This window comes from Schistocerca serialis, chromosome 9, assembly GCF_023864345.2.
Source record: "Schistocerca serialis cubense isolate TAMUIC-IGC-003099 chromosome 9, iqSchSeri2.2, whole genome shotgun sequence".
In the NCBI taxonomy this organism is placed as follows: domain Eukaryota; kingdom Metazoa; phylum Arthropoda; class Insecta; order Orthoptera; family Acrididae; genus Schistocerca; species Schistocerca serialis.
Window position 1 is genome coordinate 200,914,058 of NC_064646.1, and position 25,449 is coordinate 200,939,506.

A 25,449-nucleotide genomic window follows, 5' to 3' on the forward strand; every position below is an offset into this window, starting at 1 on the left:
CAGCACTTACACCATCAAAATTTCTGCACATTCTTGTCTACTGCTCTGTTCTCGAATCACGACAACCATTCTGAAATTTATCTGAACCATCTGAATGAAACTGTTTCTCATCACTGAAGTTAACTTTATCCCATCCTCAAATCCACACGTTTTCAGAAAACTCCAATCTATTTTCTTTGTATCTGGGTGTTGGAGCAGGTTTCTGTGGTTCTTAAATCATTTCACAGAATTTGTCGTACACGTCTGAAACCTACTGGAAACTGTAAATCAGCAACAAGCTGAGGAAAATAACGGTCTGTGGCCCTTGCTTTGAGGAAACGTAACCATTTCGATGCCTCAGATTTTTTTTTCCTTGCTCATATTTTCCGTTCCGCCCATATCGTGCGCACCATCTATTGAAATTATAAATCACTGTACTTGAAAGCCTCAATTTCTTGGACAATTAAAGAGTCCCATCCCTACTACGCACTTAGAAACGTAAATGTCGTGTGACTGGGGCACCCGTGGCCGGTGGCCGGTGCAAGTCTTTCGATTTGACGCCACTTCGGCCACTTGAGCGTCGATGGGGATGAAATGATGACGATTAGGACAACACCCAGTCCCTGAGTGGAGAAAATCTCCGACCCAGCCGGGAATCGAACCCGGGCCCTTAGGAATGACATTCTGTCGCGCTGACCACTCACCTACCGGGGGCGGACTTCTACACACTGAGTTTTGTCTTTTCACGTGGTAACGTCAAAATCGTGGTTTATGTACACTATATTCACCGACACTAATGGTTTCTGTTTCCTGTTTGCAGAAAAGACATATACGCACTCACTAACAACGCACATAGCCGACTGCCTTTATACCGAATTCCACCCTGTCCCATCTGCATCGTTGATCTCTTGTTAATTATTGCATTACTAGCGTCAATTGCAACGCCATTTGACTGACAAAGTATACGGGATCTCATACTACAGCATTGTGCGCAACTGTTTCAAACGACACTGTTAATTTTCCTACAAGTATCCATGGCTTTATGCAGATTTCCACTACCGTATGTCCACTCAGCTGCCCACAGGCCCACAATGCGGCCACGTCAAAATGGCTGAAGTTGTCGAACGCGAGTACGTACTAGTGGTGGAGCATGGATCTACCCCTGAGTGAATGTTTAAATCTGTTCACTTCTAAACTCAGTATAGTAATTGATGGCATATTCAAAACAAAGAGTGCGCAGACAGACTCTCTGAGCGCCATCTGATCGGCGATGACCATGACAAATGAATCACCGAGACTACAACCCATCCGTATGCAGATATTATACCCTGGTGGCAGTGAAACTTGAGGACGTTTAATGCTGTTTCTCTTTTTATTTATCGTTTTTCGGCAGTGTGTTGTAATCGGTACAGAAAGCGTTTTTAATTTCAGGCTAGGGAATTATAAACAAATTTTAAACACAGGTCGAATAACACAGTGAATTAACAATTTAAAACTTTTGAAATGAGTTAAGAAATGTTTCTTTCGATACTTCTTTTGATTTATGAATGAACTGTTTGCATCAGCAGTTGGAGCTAAAACTTTTGACGAGAGATATAATTTCAGTCCACTTTGCATTTCCTGCCGACAACGCCTGACTTTGCGAAAGAGGGCTGGAGTCCGACTCAGCAGCACAATAGAGACATCCTGACAGTGAGTAGCCGTGAATTAAACCAGGGAAATAATTAAAAACGGTTCATTTGTAACTCATTTGATGTAGCCAGTCGACAAGCCAATAAAAAATTACGGATTTACGGACGTTTTAAAATATTCAGAGCGTTCCATTTGTTTGCCAGTCGCACATGCCTGACAAAGAGACCATATTTGCACATTTGTTAAACAATGACGGACTCAAAGGGTTGGCCGAGCTTTGTGCGCTATGTATCTATTTGTGAAGCTTTCATCTGGTATTATGCAACGTGTCAGGTTTAAACGTCGCTCTGTCCACGCGCGAAATGCGCCGAACGAAATGTAGAATCATGTAATAGGTAACGGATAAATAAAATAGCGCATGAGTAACTGTGACCTCTGTCTGAATAATTCTGGCCCCACAGAGTGGACCAAAACTGACGAGCAAATTTCACTCTGGAACACATTCAAACGCTGCACATTACGGCACTATGAGTGACATAGTGTATGGGCCAGACGTGTAACGTGTCTTTCCTTACGGGCATTTAAAATTGATGAAAATATTTAAATTAATAAAAAATCTATTGCTCATGAGTATGCGTTTGTCTCCGCAAAGATATGTTATGGATTGTGCAATACGGTAAATAATTTTACACACATGAAATGTAATTAATCCTTTTAGAATAATATTGAACCCCTATTACTTTCATTCGTTTAGGCCGTCGCTCTTATTTTCCTTCTATGTATCGGGCCAAGGTGTTTACTGAGTGTCATCCCTGTTTAAAGGCTCACCCGTCTGAATCGTTGATGTCTTGTTAATTGGTTAATTGCTGTAATACTGGCGTCAATTGCAATGCCATTTGACTACACTTATCAGTACACAGGATCTCATACTATGTAGCAAATACATTGCGCACAACTGTCGATCGCAAAACGCGAGTATATACTAGTCGTTGGAGCATGGCTGTACCCTTGAGTGAATACTCACTTCTCAACTCTGCATAGTTATTGCCTCCAGAGCCAAAACAAAATATGAGCAAAAAAAAAAATATCTGAGGCATCCAGATGGCTAAGTCTGCGCAAAGCAAGCGCTCATATTTTCCGCTCCGTCCATATCATGCGCCTAGATGAAATTATAAGCCACTGTACATTAAAGGCACAATTTCATGGCGACTTGACGATTAGAGACTTCCTTATCGAGTTTATAAATGATCTAACCCAAAATCTTTGTTATAGTTGTTGTGGTCTTCAGTCCTGAGACTGGTTTGATGCAGCTCTCCATGCTACTCTATCCTGTGCAAGCTTCTTCACCGCCCAGTACTTGCTGCAACCTACACCCTTCTGAATCTGCTTAGTGCATTCAACTCTTTGTCTCCCTCTACGATTTTTACCCTCCACGCTGCCCTCGAATGCTAGATTTGTGAGCCCTTCATGCCTCAGAACATGTCCTACCAACCGGTCCCTTCTTCTTGTCAAGTTGTGCACAATCTCCTCTTCTCCCAAATTCTATTAATTGTCTTCAATACCTTCTCATTAGTTACGTGATCTACCCACCTAATCTTCAACATTCTTCTGTAGCACCACATTTCGAAAGCTTCTATGCTCTTCTTGTCCAAACTATTTATCATCTATGTTTCACTTCCATACATGACTACACTCCATACAAACACTTTCAGAATCGTCTTCCTGACACTTAAATCTATAGTCGATGTTAACAAATTTCTCTTCTTCAGAAACGCTCTCCTTGCCATTGCCAGTCTACATTTTATATCCTCTCTACTTCAAACATCATCAGTTATTTTGCTCCCCAAATAGCAAAACTCCTATACTACTTTAAGTGTCTCATTGCCTAATCTAATTCCCTCAGCATCACCCGACTTGATTCGAATACACTCCATTACCCTTGTTGTGCTCTTGTTGATGTTCATCTTATATCCTCCCTTCAAGACACTGTCCATTCCGTTCAACTGCTCTCCCAAGTCCTTTGCTGTCTCTGACAGATTTATAATGTCATCGGCGAACCTCAATGTTTTTATTTCTTCTCCATGGATTTTAATACCTACTCCGAATTTTTTGTTTCCTTTACTGCTTGCTCAAGATACACATTGAATAACATCGGGGAGGGGCTACAACCCTGTCTCACTCCCTTCCCAACCACTGATTCCCTTTCATGCCTCACGACTCTTATAACTGCCATCTGGTTTCTGTACAATTTGTAAATAGACGTTCCTCCCTGTATTTTACCCCTACAACCTCTAGAATTTGAAAGAGAGTATTCCAGTCAACATTGTCACAACTTTCTCTAAGTCTACAAATGCTAGAAACGTAGGTTTGCCTTTCCTTAATCTTTCTTCTAAGATAAGTCGTTAGTATTGCCTCTCGTGTTCCAGTGTTTCTACGGAATTCAAACTGATCTTTCTCGAGGTCGGCTTCTACCAGTTTTTCCATTCGTCTGTAAAGAATTCGCGTTAGTATTTTGCACCTGTGACTTATTAGACTGATAGTCCGGTAATTTTCACATCTGTCAACGCCTGCTTTCTTTGGGATTTGAATTACTATATTCTTCTTGAAGTCTGAGGATATTTCGCCTGTGTCATACATCTTTCTCACCAGATGGTAAAGTTATGTCAGGACTGGTTCTCCTAAGGCCGTTAGTAGTTCTAATGGAATGTTGTCTACTCTCAGGGCCTTGATTCGACTCTGGTCTATCAGTGCTCTGTCAAACACTTCACGCAGTATCGTATCTCCCATTTCACCCTCATCTACATCCTCTTCCATTTCCATAATTTTGTCCTCATCGCCCTTGTATAGACCCTCTTATACTTCTTCCACCTTTCTGCTTTCCCTTCTTTGCTTAGAACCGGGTTTCCATCTGAACTCTTGATATTCATTCAAGTGGTACTCTTTTCCCTCAAGGCCTCTTTATTTTTCCTGTAGGCAGTTTCTATCTTATCCCTAGTGAGATAAGCCTCTACATCCTTACATTTGTCCTATAGCCATCCCTGCTTAGCCATAATGCACTTCCTGTCTTTATCATTTTTGAGACGTTTGTATTCCGCTTTGCCTGCTTCATTTACTGCATTTTTATATTTTTTCCATTCATCAGTTACATTCAATATTTCTTTTGTTACACAAGGATTTCTTCTAGCTCTCGTCTTTTTACCTACTTGATCCTCTGCTGCCTTCACTACTTCATCCCTCAGAGCCACCCATTCTCCGTCTAATGTGCTTCTTTCGCCCATTCCTGTCAATTGTTCCCTTATGCTCTCCCTGAAACTCTGTACATCTCTGGTTTAGTCAGTTTATCCAGGTCCCATCCCCTTAAATTCCCACCTTTTTGCAGTTTCTTCAGTTTTAATGTATAGTTCATAACCAATAGATTGTGGTCAGAGTCCACATCTGCCTCTGGAAATGTGTTACAATTTAAAACCTGGTTCCTAAGTCTCTGTCTTACCATTACATAATCAACCTGATGCCTTCTAGTATATCCAGGATTGTTTCATGTATACAACCTTCTTTTATGATTCTTAGTGTTAGCTATGATTAAGTTAGGCTCTGTGCAAAATTCTACTAGGCGGCTTCCTCTTTCATTTCTTACCCCCAATCCATATAGAACTACTACGTTCCCTTCTCTCCCTTTTCCTACTATCGAATTCCAGTAACTTAAGACTATTAAATTTTCGTTTCCCCTCACTATCTGAATAATTTCTTTTACCTCATCACACATTTCATCAATCACTTTGTCATCTACAGAGCTAGTTGGCGTATAAACTTCTACTACTGTAATAGGCGTGGGCTTCGTGTGTATCTTGACCACAATAATGCGTTTACTATGCCGTTTGTACTAGCTTACACGCACTCCTATTTTTTATTCATTATTTAACCTACTCCTGCACTACCCATATTTGATTTTGTATTTATAGCCCTGTATTCACCTGACAAAACGTCTTGTTCCTCCTGCCACCGAACTTCTCTAATTTCCACTATATCTAACTTAAACCTATCCATTTCCCTTTTTAAATTTTCTAACCTACCTGCCCTATTAAGGGATTTGACATTCCACGCTCCGATCAGTAGAACGCCAGTTTTCTATCTCCTGATAACGACGTCCTCCTGAGTAGTCCCCGCCCGGAGATATGAATGGGGGACTATTTTACCTCCGGAATATTTTACCCAAGAGGACGCCATCACCATTTAACCATACAGTAAAGCTGCATGCCCCCGGGAAAAATCACGGCTGTAGTTTCCCCTTGCTTTCAGCCGTTCGCAGTACCAGCACAGCAAGGCCGTTTTGGTTATTGTTACAAGGCCAGATCAGTCAATGATCCAGACTGTTGCCCCTGCAACAACTGAAAAGGCTGCTACCCCTCTTCACGAACCACACGTTTGTCTGGCCTCTCAACAGTTGTGTTTGCACCTACAGTACGGCCATCTGTATCGCTGAGGCATGCAAGCCTCCCCACCAACGGTAAGGTCAATGGTTCATGGGGAGGGAGGGGGAAATCTTTACAAAACCAGAATTATTAGCTCCTGATATGATATTTGGTAAAGCATTCTATACAGCACGTAACGTTACACTTCCGGCTGTAATGTAAGCTCTCTTTACAGTTGTTGGACTGGCATCTTCTTTTGTGGATGATGTGCAGGTTCTAGTCATGTCGTATGGCTGGTATATAAGCTTTGGAAGATGAGACGAGTTTTGTTCTTCTTCTCTTAGTTAACCTTATTTCAAGGCCTTTCTTCAGGTATGTTCTGACAATCTATTTTTGAATTCTTTTACTATAGAAGAATTATTACACCTCTTCAAATCACAGGTACGCATTTCACGGCAATTGTATGGTTCTGGTTTAGCCGTTCGTTTAGATCGACATCTCTAATGGAATTATTTTGTCTATCCAGTGAATATGTTTATTGAGCACTGAGCTTTTCTTTCGGGGATGAATTGTAATTTTAGACATTGACGGTAGGGTGCAGGGTATCAAAATAAGTTGCTAGTGCAACACCCTTATTATTTTTTTGCGACCAAAATTTCCTTCTCTCTGTCAAATCTGAGCTGGTGACAGAGAGCTTTTATTTTTCTGTTTCCTCTTGTGATTCCAAATGCACTGAATCCTATTTCAAATGTTGAAATGTGTGTGAATTCCTAAGGGTCCGAACTGCTGAGGTCATAGGTACCTAACCGAGCGAGGTGGCGCAGTGGCTAGAACACTGGACTCGCATTCGGGAGAACGATGGTTCAATCCCACGTCCGGTCATCCTGACTTAGGTTTTCCGTGATTTCCCTAAATCGCTCCAGGCAAATGCCGGGATGGTTCCTTTTAAAGGGCACGGCCGACTTCCTTCCCGGCCTTCCCTAATCCGATGAGACCGATGACCTCGCTGTCTGGTCTCCTCCCCCAAACAATCCAATCCAAAATCATAGGTACCTAGACTTACACACTAGTTAAACTAACTTATGCTAAGAACAGCAGACACACCCATGCCTGAGGGAGGACTCGAACCTCCGGCTTCAGGGTCCGCCCAATCCGTGACTGGAGCGCTTTTGCAGAGTCCGCTGGTTTCTTCTATTTTCATTAGAGTAGCTATGTATAAGGTGAGAGTATTGACATTTCTGACTTTTGTGTAATGTAATACTGTTTGGAACTATAGTTCTATTCTTTTATCTTGGCGGCTCGCGCATGCCCGCCCAGACGCCGGAGATTGCAGCGTTGCCAGTTGCACACGACGCACGCGCCAAAAGAAGCAGCGCCGTAGTATAGTATTCGCAAACTTACGTTTAGGGGGGAGCGCGCAGTTCATGAAGTAAATCCACCACGGCCGCATTAACCCTTTCGCTGCTACAGAGACGTGCTCCCCGCATTCCGCGCTGTGCGCGATTTCGTCAACACTACAATGCTCGCCTGTGCAGACACATGGTGTTCCGACTGCTTTGACACACTTATCATTCGATTTCGCAAAACCTATTTGGCCCAAAAATTTGATTTTTACATATCCTCTAGACTGATACCTTAACCCCATAAATGACTTAATTTTGTTCCGATGTTCAACGAAGTTATTATGCAGCATTAAATGTAGTAAACCATTGCACGATATTTTGAAGAGTTTGCAGAGGTAAAAGTCCATAGCGTATACTTTCCATATGGTCTATTTTAGTTGCCACAATGTTGAGAATGACATGTGGACAAGATACCTAAATTTCATATAAAATTTACTGTGTAACAGTATCTCACTTCATTTAAGTACCAGATAGGTGTCGTATGTAATATTGAAAAATATTCCATCTTTCGCGACTGTAACAAAAGTTTTATTTACACGGGGCACGTTTGGCTTTATTTTAAAGCATTTCAATCAATGAAAGGTAAGGCACATACACAATGGTACTCTTTTTTTTTTTTTTTAATCTCATTTTGTTCACTTTCGTTTTTTGCATCTGCTCGTGGCTGACGCCGCAATACACTCGTTTCAATTCGTTGTTCATCTATTAACTCAGATTTTTTTTTATTAAAAGCGGCTGCTAACCCTCTGACCGAAGACGCTGAGTAACCGTGCCTGCAAGCAGTCGGAACACCATGTGTCTGCGCAGGCGATCAGTGCAGTGATGACAAAATCGCGCACAGCGCGGAATCCGGGGAGCACGTCTCTGTAGCAGCGAAAGGGTTAATGAAGAGACAAAGCACTAGAATTTTCAAAACATTACATTCAAACGAATAAAATTCATGAAGTAAGACACTTCGATATTGTTTTTAAATAAAGAAAACATTATGCACCACACAAGATTTGAATTCATTACCTTCCGCATAGCAGCGCAACACCTAACCATTACGCTAACGCAGCCCATCTGGCAATAAATCTCCTTGAATTCTGTAAAGCGTCACGCAAAATACCGACAAACACTGTTGGTATGACTATGAATTACTCACGCTTCGCCGAAGTAAAATAGGAAAGAAACAATTACCGCTGTTCTTTATAGCAAAAAAGCGGTTCGTGAGATTTATACAAACACCTTTCCCTGCTATCGCCTGAATTAGGAGGCTTATTGCTTGTTTGGTTTAATTAATTAATAGAATATGAAGCAATTGGTATAAAGAATGCTTTTTTCAAACTTTCTATAAAAGGAAGTCTGCTATCAAGGCATTGCTTTTGTTCTACTACTTTATTTATGACTGAACGTTTCTAAAACTGAAGACACTCGTCCGTACTCTGCATTGCAGTCGAGCTCTGGCAACGTCGTTCTCAGTTCATTGGCTGATAGTGTTTTGTGATGTCAGATGCGCTGAACGAACCTAAACTCGGCCGCCGTCGTAAATGACGCGCACTATAGTGAAGGACGACATACTTTGTTGCATTTCGTGCTCCAGTGCATTAAGGCTTGCTCTCCTCATTTACGTGGTAAATGTTATCTTTTCGGCCTTTTTCAGACTTATTTGTCATTGATCGCCAAATTTTCTCATTTCCTGACTGAGGGATGAAACCTTCTTGTCTTATGAGATTCGTGTATCTGTTTGATTCTTTATCTTTACTGGCTAACATTAGTTGTCAGTGAAACAAATAATGTCGATGTTGAAACAGTGAAGGATGCGATTCGCGATAGGTAACTGGAACTGAAATCTGTATTGCATTACAATGCTAATAAACAGGTCAGTGGAAACAAAAGCAACAAATCACTCGAACAAAGCCACTAGTAGTAGCTCTGTTACAAAATTGTCGCAGTTTCGGAGTTTTTCAGGAAAATCTAGCAGTTGATGAAATGATTATGAGTTACTATGGTCATTATGCTAGAAAGCTGACTCAAAATCGTACGCTATAAGCATAAACTATGAGCCTTATGTAGTACTGAAGGTTATTGTTAGACTTCTTCTGTATTGTAAGAATAATCAGAAGGATGACAATGAATATCGACTACTGGGTTCCAAAATAATTTGAAAATGTTGTCCATTATTGGTGAGCCGAACACTTACAAAGTAGTTTTAGGCCACTACTTTAGCAGTCATGACCTGATCGTCCGACTGAATGAACTAGCATTGCGCTAGTAGATATCACCATGGTGTGGAAAAACACACTGTATGTAGAGGTGGAAAGGGTTCAAAAGGACAGATGTATATCTTCCAGAACCTCACTGACTCTTCCTGCACGTGTATCCCGCTAATATGTGTGGGCAGTGATTATTCCATAAAGAATTTTATAACACAGGCCTTTCAACAACATAGCCCTTAATATATTGAATTTAGAAACAGAAATGAATGATAAGATGAGGAAGACTGCTTTCTTGCACAACCGAACATGTTCTTAGAAATATGAGCGTAGTTTTTCTTACACAGTTTTCTTTTTTACGTTTAATAATACAATCTTTGATTATTCATTAACATCTGTCATTTAAAACTAAACTCCACCCGAACAGGCCATGAAAACGCAACGGTACCGACCGGCCGCCGTGTCATCCTCAACCCACAGGTGTCACCGGATGCGGATATGGAGGGGCACGTGGTCAGCGTATGTCAGTTTACGAAACCGATTCAGCTACTTCTCAATCAAGTAGCTCGTCAGTTTGCCTTACAAAGCCTGAGTGCACCCAATTCCTTTTATAAGACATGCTTTAGACGTAAATGAATTATGGAAGGGTGTTTGAATAGAAGAACGCAAATAGAGTCGGCTTAATTCCAGGTTATTGTGTGGAAACTTAGTTCATTATCAGTCTACAAAGATTTTAAAAAATAAATTGTTAAACCTATAAGGTTATCAACAAGTAATATGTTACTTCACCTCTGAGGCATTGATCAGAATCCTTTAACTTGGGAAAGACACACTGTGCGTCAGGTCCAATGAAGTCGATAAAAGTCTAGAAAAAAAATATGTTGACTGTTTAAATCGATAGATACTGTACACTCCCATCATGCACGAATAGTACTGAAAAATTTGTTGATCAATAAATGGGCAAAGTGGCGCAGAAAGTCACAAATGCAAGGTTTTTGAAGGAAACGCACGTTCCAGCACATCAGAAAGTGAAGCGTTCAATAACGAAATTTTAGTAGTCTCCTTGGTAATTCATGATAGTTGGGACTTCAGTTGGTAAGGACTACAAACATGGAAAATTAATACTTTCTTCCCCTCTTCTATCTTGAACTAATTTACATGTTACCGATATCAGAACCTTGTAATGGAATCGTCTGGCCCTTGTTTGACACCAATAACTACGGCTGAATAGGAAAAGGAAAATGAGACTGAACATATTTCTTTTCCGTCGTTGGAAAAATAAAGGCACTTGTTGATAGGTGAGGAGCTGAAATCGATAATAAAGAAACGAAAGTTACATATTTCGAAATCTACCGTCGGATGATCCTTCAGATAAATCCAATAATACTATCAGCACACAATTTCTGTGGACTGTGTAATCAGTGTGAATAGTGAGGAAATGCAGCTAAAATTGATAGTTCCACAAGAACACAAGCCTCGCCAGACGTTCAGTTTCTGTTACATGTGAGTTAGCTCCCCACCTTACCACAACTTACCGATGATTCTATGATGACCTCAGAGTTGTTCCCTGCGACAAGGCATGAGCAAGATAACACTAAATTTCAAATAAAAAAGATTAAGTGATCCGCTCAACCGGTGTCCTGTATCGTTTATCTCCACTTCTGGCAGAAATATGGACCATATTCTATACTGAAATATAAGGAAGCATATGAAACAAAGTGATTTCTTCAAGAGAGAACATCATGGACTCCGAAGACATCTCTTATAAACAATAAAACATTATATACTAGCAGAGTGAACTAAAAAGATGCTCATTGAATGTTCGAAAAATCTGCTAAACAGCCTGTGACTGGAATTTGTGCTTGCATTTACACTGATATAAAACTGTAATAGACCACATAATACGTAGGAGCTTACTGTGTCCTTCGATAAAGTACTGACGTTTGTCCTGTTGACTTGTTAGCATAGTGTCCCGGTGATTGCTTAGTTCTTAAGAATAGTAGAGGCAATATGTAGGACAGAGTAACGTGAAGGTATTTCTAAAATAGGTTGTGACGATTTTTTTCTATTGTTTCTGTCGGAGGTTGGAATTCCGAGTCACCCAACAGTAAAAGAAATTTTGTTTTTCAGATGACTCTGAGCACTATGGGACTTAACATCTGTGGTCATCAGTCCCCTTGACTTAGAACTACCTGAACCAAACCAACCTAAGGACATCACACACATCCATGACACGGGCAGGATTCGAACCCGCGACCGTAGCAGCAGCGTGGTTCCGGACTGAAGCGCCTAGAACCGCTCGGTCACAACGGTCGGCTTTGTTTTTCGCATCCGATATTTGGTACATTGTGAAGTATGAGATGTGTTATAATCAGTTATGCTAACATGCTTAGACATTGGGAACAAAGACCAATCTGAATATTTCGTGCCGTCGAATTGTATTTGTATTCTGCTCTTCGTTGAGTTTTTGCATATGTTTGCGTACCGCTATCCTGTTCTTAATTTTTATCACCGCAGAGGGAGTCACCCTGCTTTTGCCAACGGTACTGTCGAAGAGGGTAGAGGGGCAGACACGGTACCTCTTGCCCTTGGGATGGCAAACTTCACCTAAAATGTGGAAGAACCAGCAGTGATCAACAGCACGAGGCTGCGGAAGGTAATGGGAACTACACAGGAAATGTGTATCCACGTGGCCAGTAACAGAAAAAGTGTCACGACCCGTCCATTGACAGAAGATTCCGGATTAGTAAGCCATTCGGACCTTCGAAAGGGAACTGAAGGAGGAGGTAATCATGAATAAGGATCAATTATTAATCTGAGCGTAACATTCTAAGAATCAGAGCTTGAAATGTCAGAACTCGGAATGTCGTAGAGAAATAAGAAAATCTGAAAAGAGGGAAGTACAGCCTCAGCCTAGATACAGTGGGGTTCTCTGAAATGAAATGGAAGCTAACGATCTCTGGCGAGACGAACATAAAATAATATCAACAGCAGGAAATAATGGCATAACGGGAGAAGGATTCGTCATGAATAGAAAGATGGTCAGAAAGTGAGGTACTCTGAAAATTTCTCAATAATTCGAAAGCAAGCTAACTCTTAAGACAATAATTTAGTAATACATGTCAACGTCATAGGCCGAAGATGAAGAGCGAGAGAGTACTTGACGTTATGGAATGACTAACTCGCGTATGTAATAATCATGGGAATAGGAATTTTGTGGTAGGAGAAAGAATTAAGTACGATGTTAAGGGAGAATATGAGATATGAAGTAGGAATGAGAGAAGAGGAAGGAAGTAGAGCCCAGCTGCATACTTCAGCTGATAATAGCCAATAAACTCTTTAAAAATTGCAAGAGGAAGAGATATATCTGCTAGTCCTGGAGCCAAGGGAAGACACTAGCTGGATTACATAAGAGACAGAAATTCCGTATTCAGAGACTGGATTATAAGGCGCCCCCAGGAGCTGGTAGAGACTCAGACGACGATTAAATAATTAAGAGTAGGCTGAAGATTAAGAGAATTATTTGGAAACATTAGTATGGAAAGTGGTGGAACACTGAAGTAATTTGACAGTAGTTGACATGAACTTTGTATTGAAGAAAGGGAAAGAAAATCAACATCTCTTCGGGACATTGAGCTTGGCTCTAGGAAAGGTAAATGTACTGGAGAGGCAGTTTGCCGTTGACGCTTATTATAGAACCAAGACAAGAAATATCAAGATTTTTCATAGGTTTTGCCTACAGATCAATTGTACAGATCAATAGAACTTCCCAGAAAAGTGGGTATAAGCCGCAGGGAAAGACGAGTTAATGCGGTATATATAGCAACCCATAAGAAACAATAAGATTGGAAAAGGAAAAAAACAGTCGTATGATTAAACTTTAGGATAAAAATATAATTTCCCTCCTCTACTGTTCAATTATTCCAAGGGAATGACAATGACGGAAGGAAAAGATAGTTTCAGTAGCGGGAAAAAAATTTCGGGTGAAATAATATGAACAGGATCATCTCTGATGACATTTCTATCTACATTTTAAGCGAAGGAAATATTTCCAGGCCTACTGAGAAAATGACTATGCTAAATAGTACATAATATAGATTGAGAGTAGACCAAGAAAGTCAAAACTAATGAGGAATGACACAGGTGATAGATTAGGGGTCACGAAGCACGCGTCAGAAGGTGGAGAACGAGGAGCTGGGAGAGAAGTCGTCAATCGAAAATACACTTACCATCAAAAAATCACTCTCTTTTGAAGCCAGTGCGGCACCAAAACAAAAAAAAAGTTACGCAATTTTACTACCTTGAGGCTTCAGAACAAACATGTAAGAAATTATCAGGCGCTACTCTGGTACTGGGAAAAATTTATAACAACACTAGCTCAGTACCTAACATCACCTGGCTATGTATTTACCTAAACCGTGTATTACTCTCCTCCATCCCCCTCTGTCTGTCTCCTCCTCTTCCCCCCTCCCCCTCCGTTTTAGGCCATCTCCACTAGCCTTTCTTCATCTGCTCCTTCTCTATCTGTCCACCACTTCCTTCCCACCTCTCAGAGCCCATTTTATGCGCCTCCCTCTCCCATCCACTTCATCCACTTCCCTTTCTATATTTCCTCCTCGCCCTTTCTCGGTCCACTTCCTCTTCCTCTACCTCTGTCTAACTCCAGCTTCTCCTTGTCTGCCCGTCTTCTCCTCCTCACTCCCCTTCCAAGTTATGACACCTCCATCAAACGCCCCATATCCACGATATATCTTTGCAGCTGGTAAGAAAATCGATCCAGTTCTTTAGGAGGAGGTTCCTGCCCGCTTATCGGTCAGAGTACGCAGATGTCACATATAGTGTAATGTCCCCTTACAAAAATTTATGACTGACTGTGCTGATAAACCTCTTACATTATTTGATTTTCAAACAGTTGAGCAGAACTGAACGTACTCAAACTTTTCGCTATTTACCTATTCTGATCAACTCTAAACTGACACACAATATTTTTAGCGCAACGCAATCTGACTTTCAAAAATCCCTACTAAAGAATGGCCCTGACTAACAATAACCTATACCTTTCATGAATCACTCACCTCACAAAAATCTTCGTTACTCAAACTACTGCAATACAGCGCGCGCCAATACTGCCAGCTGAATAAAAGATTCTAACTACTGAAGGCACTAACTACTGATATGAAAGATTTTGATAGAGAACAAACAATGTATTTACCTTAATAATGTTCCAAAGTCATCATATTTATATATATATATATATATATATATATATATATATATACACTCCTGGAAATTGAAATAAGAACACCGTGAATTAATTGTCCCAGGAAGGGGAAACTTTATTGACACATTCCTGGGGTCAGATACATCACATGATCACACTGACAGAACCACAGGCACGTAGACACAGGCAACAGAGCATGCACAATGTCGGCACTAGTGCAGTGTATATCCACCTTTCGCAGCAATGCAGGCTGCTATTCTCCCATGGAGACGATCGTAGAGATGCTGGATGTAGTCCTGTGGAACGGCTTGCCATGCCATTTCCACCTGGCGCCTCAGTTGGACCAGCGTTCGTGCTGGACGTGCAGACCGCGTGAGACGACGTTTCATCCAGTCCCAAACATGCTCAATGGGGGACAGATCCGGAGATCTTGCTGGCCAGGGTAGTTGACTTACACCTTCTAGAGCACGTTGGGTGGCACGGGATACATGCGAACGTGCATTGTCCTGTTGGAACAGCAAGTTCCCTTTCCGGTCTAGGAATGGTAGAACGATGGGTTCGATGACGGTTTGGATGTACCGTGCACTATTCAGTGTCCCCTCGACGATCACCAGTGGTGTACGTCCAGTGTAGGAGATCGCTCCCCACACCATGATGCCGGGTGTTGGCCCTGTGTGCCTCGGTCGTATGCAGTCCTGATTGTGGCGCTCACCTGCACGGCGCCAAACACGCATACGACCATCATTGGCACCAAGGCAGAAGCGACTCTCATCGCTGAAGACGATACGTCTCCATTCGTCCCTCCATTCACGCCTGTCGCGCCACAACTGGAGGCGGGCTGCACGATGTTGGGGCGTGAGCAGAAGACGGCCTAACGGTGTGCGGGACCATAGCCCAGCTTCATGGAGACGGTTGCGAATGGTCCTCGCCGATACCCCAGGAGCAACAGTGTCCCTAATTTGCTGGGAAGTGGCGGTGCGGTCCCCTACGGCACTGCGTAGGATCCTACGGTCTTGGCGTGCATCCGTGCGTCGCTGCGGTCCGGTCCCAGGTCGACGGGCACGTGCACCTTCCGCCGACCACTGGTGACAACATCGATGTACTGTGGAGACCTCACGCCCCACGTGTTGAGCAATTCGGCGGTACGTCCACCCGGCCTCCCGCATGCCCACTATACGCCCTCGCTCAAAGTCCGTCAACTGCGCATACGGTTCACGTCCACGCTGTCGCGGCATGCTACCAGTGTCAAAGACTGCGATGGAGCTCCGTATGCCACGGCAAACTGGCTGACACTGACGGCGGCGGTGCACAAATGCTGCGCAGGTAGCGCCATTCGACGGCCAACACCGCGGTTCCTGGTGTGTCCGCTGTGCCGTGCGTGTGATCATTGCTTGTACAGCCCTCTCGCAGTGTCCGGAGCAAGTATGGTGGGTCTGACACACCGGTGTCAATGTGTTCTTTTTTCCATTTCCAGGAGTGTATATGCTCTCAAAATTCAGCCATTTCTCTCCCCACATCCACCACTACTGGCGGCTCACCTCCAACTGCGCAACTCTACGTGCTGTTAAAAGCCAATGCCTAACACTACAATAGCAAATTCCAACAATGCAAACCAGCCACAGACTGCACACAAAACAGTCAGTGATTTTCATATAGAGCGCTACATGACGTTACCAACGTAAAAACCTAAACATCCTACTTACAATATATTTCAAACATGTATAACATATTTCACGTATAACTGTACACATACTTAATCTGTATCTACAGAGAATTTCGGCATGCATTATCGTTTTCATGCAGCTCAGTTTTGTGACGCCATATCTAGTGAACTGTGTGACGTACGGTATCATTTTACAGGTACATTCAGCTGCATATGTGCATACTGTCTGTAAGATTTGTTGCGAATAGAGTTAGTAGCTAATAAGTAATAAAACTAAACGTAATGCATGATGCGGCAGTTTTAACCCATCCTTGTATTTTTGTGACGTTATATCTCCAGAAAAGAGGCACGTATTTCTGATCAGATGAGTATAGGCTAATATCAACAGCAGCAGAAAATGGTGAAGCTGGAGTAGATTCGTTATGAATAAGAGAGTAGGACAGAATATGAGTTACTGTGAACAGTTCAGTGATAAGGTGGTTCTCATCAGAATCCACAGGAAACCAACACTGACACGGACAGTTCAGGCACATATGCCGACGTCGCAAGACGGAGAGCTGGATGGCTTATATATGACTATATTGAGCGGGTAAATCAGTACGTAAAGGGAGATTAAAATGAATAGTCATGGGGAACTGGAATACGGTTGTAGGGAAAGGAATAGAATAAAGGGTTACCGGAGAATATGGGCTTGGTCCCATAGTGCTCAGAGCCATTTTTTTTTGTTAAACGTCATGAGATAAATGACCGTGTCGTAATTATACAAGCTGTAAAACCACCTGCTTTAACACTGTTACCACTGTTTGGACGTAAATCACAAATACATCGCAAACTTTTTTCAGATAAGTTGCCAATAGTAAACGATAAAACAATAAATGTCAAAAGGATTTAAAGGAGCTTCGTTCCCAATGATGTCATATTACTTTCCCGGTCGAGCACCAGCGGGATGACAGTATACTTTATTAGATCTTTCCGTTGCCACCAATGAAGAGAGACAAGTTTAGGGAATCTATTATACGATTACATCTTGCGACGTAATTGTTTCTAGCCACATGCTGCCATTCTGCTCAGAATAAAAAGGTATTTTTCATCTTGCGATGAACAGACCTTAAACTGCCACTAAATATTCAGTAAGTAGAGAAGGTCCTTGGCTGGTTGCAAAATACTCCGCGAAATAACGACTATTAAAGCACGATTAAGGATGAAAAGTACAATTTGACGAACGTTAAAAAGAATCATTTGACACCAAACTTGTTTCTTCAAATTCAAGCGGCTCTGAGCACTATGGGACTTAACTTCTGAGGTCATCAGTCCCCTAGAACTTAGAACTACTTAAACCTAACTAACCTAAAGACATCACACACATCCATGCCCGAGGCCGTAGCGGTCGTAGTGCCTAGAACTACTCGGTCACTCCGGCCGGCCTTATTTCTTCACAAAAAATTGCTTCATTACCTTCCAATGCTCACTTCTCAAACAGAATAAGTACGCTTTTTAAAAAATAGATGTCCAAATCTCATATAAATCTCGACTGACACTTTTTACGCCTTTTAATTTACGATATTAACAAAACGCACGGCCAGAGCTGAAATAGTGCCATATACATAATTCACTGCTCTGGCTATGGGACGAACTACATTGCACAAACTGGAAGAAATTTAAAAACACGATACAACGAACAGACGGAATTAAAAAGGAACGTAGCTTTCAGCTCACCTCATGTTATATACTCTCAAGGTACACTGATAAGTTAGCCTCAAGGCACACACCATCGAAAACAAGCTTGTAACCGTGTGTACAACGAAGAAAGGCTACATTATGGACATTTATGTATGGACAGGAACTTACACTCACCTGAAGAAAGCCAAGATAAAGACGCGTAATGACCAATGCACATTAAGGAATACGGATTTCTTGGTTATCTGCTGCTTAGTATTGACAATTTGATTTAAAAATATTCCACAAGTTCCCAGCTGTAGCTAGTTGTTTGTCAACAAAGCTTTGTAAGCAATGGACAATGCGTCCTGGCTCGAATTCTGTTTGTTTGATATTGTACCTTAACGTTGGACCAGGGCGCCTTGTTCTTTGCAACTACAGGGGGATCCGAAAAACCAGAACTACTTCAGTGGAGCATAATTTCTCTCCGAAAGCTCGTAGAAAGGGGAAAGTTGCTCTAATGATCTCAGTAGCTCTGGGAGTATCAGAAGTACCGGCTGTCGTTGGTAAGCTGATTGTTGTTTCGGCGCATGAGGTCCTTTGTCCGGTATAGTGCCACACTTGCTCGGCTCGCGTTATTTCGTTCGTATCCTCGTTGGTCGCGTGTTGTGAAGTCTGTGAGTGTGTAGTTCGGGGCGCGGGACAGTAAATAACCTGAAAATTAGTGATTCGTATGCAGTCATTAGCTAGCATAAATATGCAGTACAGACTTCGAAAGTGGTTTTTTATTGCGAAAACATACTGGGAGACAGACACTTTGGTTGCAACACAACTGACAGTCTTTAGAGCAGGGGCGGGCAAACGTTGCACGCGGCTCATGAGCGCACAGCGCTGCACGTGTGCTGCTCGCGTGCAGGCGTCGGCCGGGGCTGTGGCGACAGCCGGCTGTTTGCGGCAGTGTAGTGCCAGGCTAAGCTGCGGACGTTGATGCGAAGCGAGCACTATGTAGTGAACGTTGTATTTCAAGAAACAGAGAAGTGGACATTTGCTATCTTTTAAAAAGTAATGGGAGAATCATTTTTTCTTTGTGCAAAAACGTGAAAATTCGAAATGTTTAAGATGTGGCAGTATTCTCGCTGGTCAACGGAAGTTTAGTATTAAAGGCCATTATAATAAATTTCCCAAGGACGAGTACAATTTATCGTCGGATTCTGAGCGGATGGGGAATTGACTGAGCTTAAGAAGAGCGATCTGACGATACCAGATGAATCTGTCGTAGTTGGCCGGCCGGATTGGCCGAGCGGTTCTAGGCACTAGAGTCTGGAACCGCGCGACCGCTATGGTCGCAGGTTCGAATCCTGCCTCGGGCATGGATGTGTGTGATGTCCCTAGGTTAGTTAGGTTTAAGTAGTTCTAAGTTCTAGGGGACTGATGACCACATCAGTTAAGTCCCATAGTGCTCAGAGCCATTTGAATTTGTCGTAGTTGCTGTTGTCACGAGAGATCTGCGACTTTCTCTCGTCATGTCTCTCATCTAACTGATCTAACATTTTATGGAGCACTGTTTTAAAGTTTTCAGGACGACAACAATAATAGCCCAGCGGTATGTGCAAGTTAGAAGACTGCGCTTAATATAGCGAGAGCTGGAAAACCATTTGCTGAATTAATAAGTCTGGGTTAAGAGCAAACGTCAGTGATGAAAATTTACGTAACTGTTTGTGTTTGTCTGTATGTTGAAATTTTGTTCCAGATATTAAACGTATTGTAAACTCCACCTGTGATAATTAAATAAAACGTATCGTAGGTAATAGGTACTCTTTCAAACCATGATTTCTTTCAAGCACTCCTACTAACCTTATTCATACACTCAATAAAGCATGCTAGGAAACAAAACGCATTACAGAGGAAGGAGCGGACGGAAGGTATGGTGGGGATGGGAGATAAGCGGGTGGCCAGCTTGCCCCTGTGTGCACGCGGAACACCTGTTAACTGCACGCGTGCAAGTGCACCGCACATATGCAGGATTCCTGCCCGCCCCTGCTTTAGAATATTCAAGGTGTGCTATGTTCTAACGAAGTCTTTATCGACTGAAAGGAAGGTGGAGGCAACTGGTGCATTACGCAGTGACAGTGGTGAACATAGACCGTCACAGATAGCAGAGGTAACTGACAGCGTCCGAAGACGCTCGCAGAACTCTCCAAGGAAGCCGTTCCTTCGATTGAGTCAGGAGACATGCGTTGCATCGATTGATCCAGGAAGCAGGCATTTTACTGCGAAGAAACGGACATTGTGACTACACAGAGCAATGCAAGAAACATATCAGGCGGAAAAATGCGTTACCTTTGGTTCCTAATTCAAGGTCCAGACATTCTCTCCACAACTGGGATTACAAATGAGGCATGGTTTCATCTGTCAGGTTACATCAACACACAAAACAGCAGATACTGGGCTGGTGTAAACCACCGTATGATCCCCGAAATACCACATCATGTTGAAAAGCTTGTAGTTTGGTGCGCGGTGTCAGTTTTGGCCCATTTTCTTTGATGCGACCTTAGACACTACAGTTTATACGGGCATCTTCAATTTATTTGTGGAGCAGCTCGATGAAGTTTGTTTCTAACAAGATGGAGCAGTGTCACACGTGTAACGCTTCCATGCTTCTTTGGAAACCGAATAATGACAAAAATTTGTGCTCGTCCCCCCCCCCTTCCCCTGTTCACCTGACCTAATCCACCTCTCCCCTCCACTCGTCCCTCCCCTGGATTTCTTAAAAGCCGATTGCACAATAATAGACCAAGGGCAACTGCAGAACTTCGTGAGGGCATTACATACGAGATAAGCAATATTGCTGAGGACGCACTTCACAGAACCTCGAGGAATATGGTGAAACGAGTACAGTTGCCCTGGTGGAGGGAACTTCTAACATTTACTGTGAGGATTTTATATGTATGTATGAAATTTCCCAATTGTGTATCAACATCTCACAAAATTGGAAATACACTCCTGGAAATGGAAAAAAGAACACATTGACACCGGTGTGTCAGACCCACCATACTTGCTCCGGACACTGCGAGAGGGCTGTACAAGCAATGATCACACGCACGGCACAGCGGACACACCAGGAACCGCGGTGTTGGCCGTCGAATGGCGCTAGCTGCGCAGCATTTGTGCACCGCCGCCGTCAGTGTCAGCCAGTTTGCCGTGGCATACGGAGCTCCATCCCAGTCTTTAACACTGGTAGCATGCCGCGACAGCGTGGACGTGAACCGTATGTGCAGTTGACGGACTTTGAGCGAGGGCGTATAGTGGGCATGCGGGAGGCCGGGTGGACGTACCGCCGAATTGCTCAACACGTGGGGCGTGAGGTCTCCACAGTACATCGATGTTGTCGCCAGTGGTCGGCGGAAGGTGCACGTGCCCGTCGACCTGGGACCGGACCGCAGCGACGCACGGATGCACGCCAAGACCGTAGGATCCTACGCAGTGCCTTAGGGGACCGCACCGCCACTTCCCAGCAAATTAGGGACACTGTTGCTCCTGGGGTATCGGCGAGGACCATTCGCAACCGTCTCCATGAAGCTGGGCTACGGTCCCGCACACCGTTAGGCCGTCTTCCCCTCACTCCCCAACATCGTGCAGCCCGCCTCCAGTGGTGTCGCGACAGGCGTGAATGGACGAACGAATGGAGACGTGTCGTCTTCAGCGATGAGAGTCGCTTCTGCCTTGGTGCCAATGATGGTCGTATGCGTGTTTGGCGCCGTGCAGGTGAGCGCCACAATCAGGACTGCATACGACCGAGGCACACAGGGCCAACACCCGGCATCATGGTGTGGGGAGCGATCTCCTACACTGGCCGTACACCACCGGTGATCGTCGAGGGGACACTGAATAGTGCACGGTACATCCAAACCGTCATCGAACCCATCGTTCTACCATTCCTAGACCGGCAAGGGAACTTGCTGTTCAAACAGGACAATGCACGTCCGCATGTATCCCGTGCCACCCAACGTGCTCTAGAAGGTGTAAGTCAACTACCCTGGCCAGCAAGATCTCCGGATCTGTCCCCCATTGAGCATGTTTGGGACTGGATGAAGCGTCGTCTCACGCGGTCTGCACGTCCAGCACGAACGCTGGTCCAACTGAGGCGCCAGGTGGAAATGGCATGGCAAGCCGTTCCACAGGACTACATCCAGCATCTCTACGATCGTCTCCATGGGATAATAGCAGCCTGCATTGCTGCGAAAGGTGGATATACACTGTACTAGTGCCGACATTGTGCATGCTCTGTTGCCTGTGTCTATGTGCCTGTGGTTCTGTCAGTGTGATCATGTGATGTATCTGACCCCAGGAATGTGTCAATAAAGTTTCCCCTTCCTGGGACAATGAATTCACGGTGTTCTTATTTCAATTTCCAGGAGTGTATGTCCCATTATTAGGAATGTAGGTTAACATGTTATAACTCATTAAAGTAGTTCAGGTTTACATGGGTGGTACTTTTATTAATTTTAAACAGCTATTTTAATAGGTTTAGAAAAAAACATGCAGTTGTAATTCTGAAACACGTCAGAAAATAACTAAGCATGCTAAAAGTTTTCATGTATCGGGTTATAAACTTCACATAATGATGACCAGGTCATCATCTCATAATGTCACTGGGTCGAATTTGTTCTAAATCTGTTTGATTTTGACTGTTTTTACCATTTGAAGCTCTTCTCTGCAGCATAATGTAAGTTTTATATTCTTTCTGCAGTCTGTACTGTACATATGTGAACATTCTCTCTCACCTCTTATTATAAAAATACGTATATGTTCATCATACTGTATATTAACATTTGGCAGTTTCAGATATACTTCATAATGGCCTAATATGTAGGCCGAAATAGGACGTGTGGACTTAATACAGTTGTAATTCAACAGCTGGGGTGGCTTTTCGTTTATTCATTAACCCTAGGTCCATAGACAATCCTAGTGGTTGTTGCGTCGTGGGGATCAGGTATCTCTCAGTAAACATTTTCATTAACGCCTTTGTATTTCTCCATATACCATAATTTCTTTTCAGCTACCTTTCGGGGAGTACAGTATCATGAGAACCAAGTATCTCGAAAATGGCAAGAAACTAAATAATTACACTCATCGTCTAACACAAAGCAATTTTCGGTAACTTTCTAGAGGTTTAGCCCACTGGACTGGTTGTAAAAATCATTGTATCCAGCATATGTTGTCCATTCACGGGCTGACCACATATGTTACCCATAACAAGTCCGACACGGTTCGTGGGTCCACAGACGGAACCGACACATTGCATGCAACTGACAGAAGACAACATCAGGAGCATGGTTGGTTCAAATGGCTCTGAGCACTATTGGACTTAATAGCTGTGGTCATCAGTCCCCTAGAACTTAGAACTACTTAAACCTAACTAACCTAAGGACATTACACACATCCATGCCCGAGGCAGGATTCGAACCTGCGACCGTAGCAGTCCGGACTGCGCGCCTAGAACCGCGATACCACCGCGGCCGGCATCAGGAGCATTCTCCGCTGCTAAATAACGATGTAAATTATGAGGTAAAAGTTGTGATAGTATATCGTTTTTATAGTTGTTAAAACTATAGCATGAAACAGGTAGTTGTATAAATTCTGGACAAATGTTTTTCGGATAATCTATTTATCTGCATTGCTGGTTTTTTCGGTTATGATGAAGCAATATACTGACCACCGATGTAAGCAAATTATTGCAATTATACATGTTTTTGTCGTTTTTTTAAGTTAAGGTATCTGTCGAAGAAAACTGTACTTGGAGGAGAGGGCTTTAAAAAATTGACCTTCCCCAAATCGCCCATTTCTCCCATCAGAATTGAAAATCAGCCCGAAACCTGGTGTAACGTAGACACGGATCGTATTACACTGAAGTTATGCAGTTCCTATAGCCCCAGAAATTATAGTCGCCATTTCATATCATTGTTTTCTATCCCACTTGATCTGTCTTTTCACCAGGAATGCAATAACATCACAAACTATGTTAACTGTGCCTGTCACTGAGTATATTTGAAATTCGAACTGCACGATACGCCGGTTCGTCTGCTCTCACCAGTGTCCGCTGTCATTTAAACATATTGATTTAATTCCAGCAGCGCAAATAACCATTTCTAAGTTAATCCCAGCAGAGGAACCCATGAGAATTTAACATTTTGATATCGTAATTAAATGGATGTCAGCAAATGCAACCAAAGAGAAAATACACGCAGCGATAACAAACAATACAGTAAATGTGCTGTTGGATGCACCGTGACATATCTCACCAGCCTGTGTTTACGCCCTCTGCATCATATCGAGATGGGTCCACTGAAAATGATTCTGTTCGTACAACAATAGGAAACCTATCAGCTGGTATCAGAGATGTTTAAGCCATTTAGTTGATAGTAAGGAAAGTTAAATTATAAATAATTCATTAAATCCCGTTGCATTTTGAATAAGGCGTTCATATTCATTACTGCATACAAATTTTTGTGGATGGCTTTCAGCATTGTCTGAACACCAGTGCAAGACATTATTGGCACCAAGATTCTGTCCCCGGTTCGAGATATTTCTCTCCCTGTAAGCTGCAAGACGGTTCTGGGCCCCAGAAGTTCATTGTGACATTTACTGTAAAATAACGAAACTCACCGTTTTTTCTCAACTGCACAAAATACTATTTGAAGTAGATCTCCCATAAAGATCCCACATGCATTAGCATTGAACATGTACCCATCAGTGCCTGCTTAGGTTGATAACTTACTGTCATCTCACACTAATGATGTATAAGGGGTAATAACAACATTAAAGAGTAGCATTGAATATGAAAATAAGTGTGAGAGAGAGACTTTTGTTCTCTTATCCTTTTATACTGCCCTGTTCACCTTTCGTGATATCTAGTCAATTCCGCATTACATGTTGGTGTCTGGGTACTTTTGATTAAACATCTTACACTTCTTCTTCAGTAGCTCTACAGCCCTTGGTGAGCCTTGGCTTCTTCAACAATCTTCCTCCACACTTCTCGGTTATTTGCTGCTCTTTTCCACCCCCGGACTCCCATATTCCTGATATCTATTATTACCTCATCGATCCATCTTCTTCTAGGTCTCCCTTTTCGCCTAACTGAATGGATCATACCTTTCATCATTTTCTTTGGAATTCTATCCTCTGCCATTCTCTCCGAGTGTCCTAGCCATCGTATTCGCTGTGATTTAACAAATTTTACTATGTCCCTGCCTTCTATTAACTCCTGTAATTCAGCATTGTAGCCTTCTTC